Source organism: Balaenoptera ricei, chromosome 3 (assembly GCF_028023285.1).
Source record: "Balaenoptera ricei isolate mBalRic1 chromosome 3, mBalRic1.hap2, whole genome shotgun sequence".
Taxonomy (NCBI): Eukaryota; Metazoa; Chordata; class Mammalia; order Artiodactyla; family Balaenopteridae; genus Balaenoptera; species Balaenoptera ricei.
The window spans coordinates 102,698,157-102,704,214 of NC_082641.1; positions in this window are offsets into that span (position 1 = coordinate 102,698,157).

Consider the following 6,058-nt stretch of genomic DNA (forward strand, 5'->3'; position numbering starts at 1 on the left):
CTGTGTTAGAACTTCAGCTCTAATATTGCCTGCGTGATCTTAGGTTCTGAGCCTTAATTTAAACCTTATAGGTTTAAATTAGATGAAAACATAGTTAGCATTCCATAGATAGAAATGTACGTCCTTTATCCAAATGCTCTCAGTGATTATCTAGCACTCTGGCCCCCCTCTTATGCCTGCTCCCCATAGCTGTAACCAAGCTGCTTAAGTCCACTTTGTCCTGAGGTAGGATGCTCACCGACAGTTGAATCAGAGATTCTTAAATCCTTTTCAACTGAATACAAGATGGGCCTTAGAGCAGAGCCCAACAGAGACCTAGGGCTCTATGACCATGGGAAAGAAGGCTACACAGAGGTCCACACTTTTTGAGGATTCATTACCAACACCCCTAAGTTACAAGGTTACATAAGGAATTAAAGGTATCAAAACAGGAAATTATTCATCCCTAACCTGACCACTTAAACATCCAGCCCATTTAAATATCTCTCCTGTCTTAACACCAGTGTTTATTCCAGCCTACTAAGTCATCTTCTTTGTGGGTCAGCCTTTCCTGAAATACATGTCTCAGCTATAGAACTTTTTATGTTAGATGGTTATTATGTGTTTAAATGTCTCCCTTCGCACTAGACAGAGCTCCTTAAATGTAGCAATCTTCCTTACTTTTCTTATGTTTTGTCTCCCTGTACTCAGTACCATGACTGACTCTTAGTAGGTGCTCAATAAATGTTTGTTTCATGAAAGGTGTAAAGGCAGAGTTCAGCCTTGCCAACCTTTCTTAACATAACTTTGATGTAAAAATAGCATTTAAGATTTACACCTGCAAAGAAACTAGATCTAAGATTGCTGCTTTGATACTTAAAAAGAACCAATAAATCGAATTTGCACACACAATACATGGAAACATACAATGGTGCCAAATTGTCTTTTTGTATAAACTTTAAAGCCCTTAACCTGTATTCCAAACTTCTATTTTATTATTCTAACATTAACTACTCCCCAATTCAGAGTCTCTGTTTCAGGCTGGCCTTGTCTGTTTTTGAGTGGGCAGGGAGAACACTTTACATTCAGTCTGAAGCAGGGAGCAGGAGCTCTTAATGGGAACACTGAATCTTCACCACAACTCATACCCCACATTCCCCACCCCCAGGGTGCTAAGTATCACATTATGAGTGTAGGGAATACTCTATAAATGTTGGCAGACAGAATCACACCCATAACTTAGTTAATTTCAGCTTATATGGATGTCCAAGTGAATTGCCACCCACATCTGAAATTCTCTGGTTTTTACAGTACAAGTTTTTTCTTTTTTCCTTAAAAGAAACCCCATTCTGCTAGCAATAGAAATTATTCAAAATTTCAACAATTGTGACATTGTCTTGCAAAGATCATCAAGAATCTTTTAAAATTCAACTTAGGAAAAAGTCTATAAATATGTAAAATGTAGCATTTGATTAGGAAAAACAACAGAATTTAACATATCAGATTCTCAGGAGGACATAATAAGTACTTTAACAGTTACTGTGTGTGGGTTGATTCTGCAGTGGCTGAACAGCTCAGAATATTGAAAGAGCAGTATTTCTATGCGTGGGTAGTGGGAGAGAAGGGATGTCCTATATGCAGGCAGCTAAGCAGCAAATGTTTGTGATTGCAACTCAGGGGAAAACATTGGTAAAGCTTACGACCGTAAAACAATTACACAGAGACTTCCTTGTCAGCCCACATGCATTAAAGCAAGGGGTCAGTAACCTAGAACGCATGGTCTAATTCTGGCTCATTATGAGTTTTAAAAATCCTTGGTCGAGCTCTCACCAGCTCAAACCAGATCTGACCAGACATATGTTGGCAGTTTGAGGTGATGTAACTTTCCTTTTTCCTAACCAACACTGTACCACTCAACTCCATTCCAGTTTCCTGAATTTAGAATTCAACTGGGGTTGGCTTTATATGACTATGAAGTAGCTAACTGACATTTTGATGAATAAATTCCAAAATCCATCATTCTTAAAAATATGAACTTCTAGGTTTTTTTAAGGCATAATGTGTTTTTTTCTATTATCAGTTCTTGGGAGTTTAAAGGCCTTAAGAAAGTGAAACTTACTTGTTTTGGGGGGTGGGAAAGATAAAATCGCCTTCAAAAGCTACTTGAAACCTGGAAGTCATTTTTAAATGAGGATAATAATTAGTAAGTTAAGTGCAGTAGACAAGAGAACAGTCTGAAAATGAAACAGCCACCACGTAAGAAACATCAGTCAAATAACAACTTTTAAATATAAAAAGGGCCTGAAAATGTATGGGGGCGGGCGTGGGAAAGAAGAGCATTTGCCAGTTGGAATACTCTAGGCAAAAGACGATACAGTTGACCCTTGAACGAAGCAGACGGGGTGGTTCAGGGCACTGACCCTGCGTGCAGTTACACGCAGTAGAAAATCCGCATGTAATTTATATTCAGTCCTCCACATATTTGATTTCTCCATGTCCAAGTTTCCATATCCGTGGATTCAACCAACTTTGGTTCCTGTAGTACTATAGTATTTACTGTTGAAAAAAATCCACGTATAAATGGACCTGAGCAGTTCAAATTTGTGTTGTTCAAGGGTCAACTGTACTCTTAGGAAAAAGACAATTTGGCATGCCAGTAAACTCATTCATGAAAGCGATGGGAACCAACACTTTCAGTGTTTGAACTCAGGAGTTCTGGAAAGGTTTGTCTGCAACAAGATTCTCGCCCACGTTTTGGTATCTCCTTCCCTTAAAATTCCTTTTGGAGAGATCCTGGGGGCAAGAGTGTGGGGTTTTGTCCAAAAGTATCATGATATAAATTGCAAATATTCCTGAAGTGGTAAAGCAATACGTTATTATTAATGCTGAGTTGTTTTATCGAAAACCTAAAGGAATGGAAATTCAGTGAGAATGAAGAGGAGGATAATTTTGGATTAGGTACCACTGACCTGGGACTCAGAGCACAAGGTTGGGGTTGAAATGATGGGAAGGATTCTGAACATGGAACGTGGAATGTGGAAGTAAGGATGGTGGGAGTTGGAGGAAGAGTGGGAGAAGACATTTTATTTAAATCACATTTTTTCCTAGGATAAGACTATTTTAGTTTTAGTTTTCTAAAGTTAGGACAAGGATGATGTTTTACAGTATCTGGCAGTTTCTTTGAACACCTGATAAAATTTAAAGTGGAAAGAACACAAGCTTTAGAGTTATAATCTAGTTTAAACCGCCCTCTACTTCAGGCTTGTTACTTAAACTCTCTGAAGCTAACTGGGGCTAATGATATGTCCAGTGGACATATATTGATTGCCTATCTGGCATTCAGTTCTCTTGTCCCCTCTCCTAAGAAAAGTCCCTATTTCCCAGCCAGTGGCATTTTGGGAAGCATTGAATCCAACCCTAACTCTAATAGTTGACTTTGATGCGTACAGGCTAATCATTTCATCCAATTTAGGCTAAAGCTGCATGGAGAGACTTTTGGGAGGCAGTGGTGGGCGGGGGCTTCTGGGATACATGCTAACTCTTCTAAGATGTGTGCTATAAGAGACACCCTCTATTCCTATGTATGGTGTGATGTGCTGACGTGAGTCGTGGAATGACTGCAGCTATTTTGCTACCATGAAGGAAGCCAGCTGAAATTGAATTTGATACACAAGAGAGGGCAAAGCTGAGAGAACTACAGAGAAATTCAGCCAGAGCAATGTTGAAATTGTACCTGAAGACTCACCTACTGTTGAACTTTTTAGTTATACAAGCCAATAAATTCCCTTTATTCCTTAAACTAAGTTTTGATGTACATTTTCTATTATTTGCCACCAGAAGATTGCTAACCAATACATGGATCTGATAGGGTTTTTGTGAGGATTATGGCCTAGCATAGTGCTTGGTGTATAAATATTAGTTCAACTAACACTTCTCTATTAGTTTCTTTTTAAAATTAATTTAACAAATATATGGTGAACATCCAGAATGCCATTATGTATTACACATGGCACCCAGTTCTAGGACCATGAAGATAAATGACTGAATCCCTGCTCTCAAGGAGTTCATGAACTACTAAGTGGTATATACTAGTCTTTCAATAATATTTTGGATATCGCTAGAAAAGTATAAGCAAGCAGAGACTGGGTCCTTTCATCTAGAATAGAAAGTTAGGTTACCTAGAACTGAAAGTTAATTTGTGAATATAGAAATATTGACTATAATGTTAGGTTATCTGAATATATTAATATTGACTATAATAAATAAGGCAATCTAATCCTCTCTTTAGAAACTGATAGATAGCATATAATCAATGTTAAATAGGTTTTAGTTGTGTTTTCACTTCTTTACAAATATCAGTAACTGTTAGGGTTCGTTTTGATACCATTTAAAAATATAAACATTCTTCTGTGATTCAAAAAGTAATCTAGTAAGTACATTACAATTTCAAATATGTCCTATTTAAGTAAATTTATTATAGCTCAGAACTTGCAGATCTTCATAACACAGAAGTATTTTTTCCAGGACTTCCAGCTGGACTTCTGGTGCTGCTTCTGCTACTGCTGCTAGTATTTTCTGAGTGGAAGAGTGCTATTTTTAGAGTCAGAATACAGTTGCTATTAAAAGCTTTCTTTTTTTTTTTTAATAACAAGTTTATTTGTTTAATCCTAGTTACTTTTTTTTTTTTTTAACTCATCTTTTAATTTATTTATTTATTTTTGGCTGTGTTGGGTCTTCGTTTCTGTGCGAGGGCTTTCTCTAGTTGTGGTGAGCGGGGGCCACTCTTCATTGCGGTGCGCAGGCCTCTCACTATCGCGGCCTCTCTTGTTGCGGAGCACAGGCTCCAGATGCGCAGGCTCAGTAGTTGTGGCTCACGGGCCTAGTTGCTCCGCGGCATGTGGGATCTTCCCAGACCAGGGCTCAAACCCGTGTCCCCTGCATTGGCAGGCAGATTCTCAACCACTGCGCCACCAGGGAAGCCCCTATAAGCTTTCTTAAGAGTAGTATAATACTCACCAGTGACTATTACTTAAAATTCGGTTGGCTTTTGAAATGATTTAGATTTGCTTCTTGATAGTCTTGGGAGTAATACCTGGTATATGGTTATGATTCTACCTTGAGCACTTCTTATACTAGCATCACATTGAATTGGGTATTATAACAATTATCTGTGCAGTATAACTTTGTAAAGTTTATCATAGTCATTTCCCTCTGTTATGTCATTCTTTGCAAAGGGGAGTACCTACCCTGAAGTGGGTGGATCATTCTCAAAAGTGAGTTAAAATATACTGATAAAAAGTTTAAAAATTATTAATGATATAGTAATTGGACTGGTTTCAAAAATAATAACCACTGGACACAAGCTATGTCTAAAATCATTTTCCCTATTATTTCAAAGCAATCCACTTCAGCCGAAGGATGTACTGCTCTCTTTAACAACATCAAATGTTGGCCTATTTAATGAAATTTCAATAAGGAGTTTCAAAGAACAGTATCTGATTTCACTTTCACAGGCAGAAGTTGATCAATAATGAGTGTATGGAATCAAAATAGTTTCCCTTCAAGGTAGGAGATAAATTCATGTAATGATTCCTAAGGAAGCAACATGTATTTTCTACAAATAATTAAAAAGAAAAGAAGGAAGATAAAGTAGCAAGATAAGAAACAAATATGGTATTGCTAATTACCACCTTGATGTCTCATTCAATCTATGACTGATGAATGATGAACTGTTCTTTGCTTGTCCAATAGTTTGAGCTAAACTTCCTTTTGACTCTGTTTGATTGACTGACAGTACAGTTGCTCTCCAAGTTTCACAAAATTTTCACAATCCATATAATTAAATGTTAGACATAAAAAACTTTGCTTTACATTAAAAATATGAAGCAGATAGATAAATACCAAAAAAAAACAAGCTGGCCAGCACCTATTACAAAGGAAAGGCCTTTGTTCCCTGTTTCATTGTTGGTTTTTGTCTCTTTGCTCATTTGTGCTGTATCAGCTTGAGGTCAATTCCAATGATGAATGGTTCTGTCTCCTCTTCTTCCTCATCTTCATATTAATCCTTGTCTGCTTATGT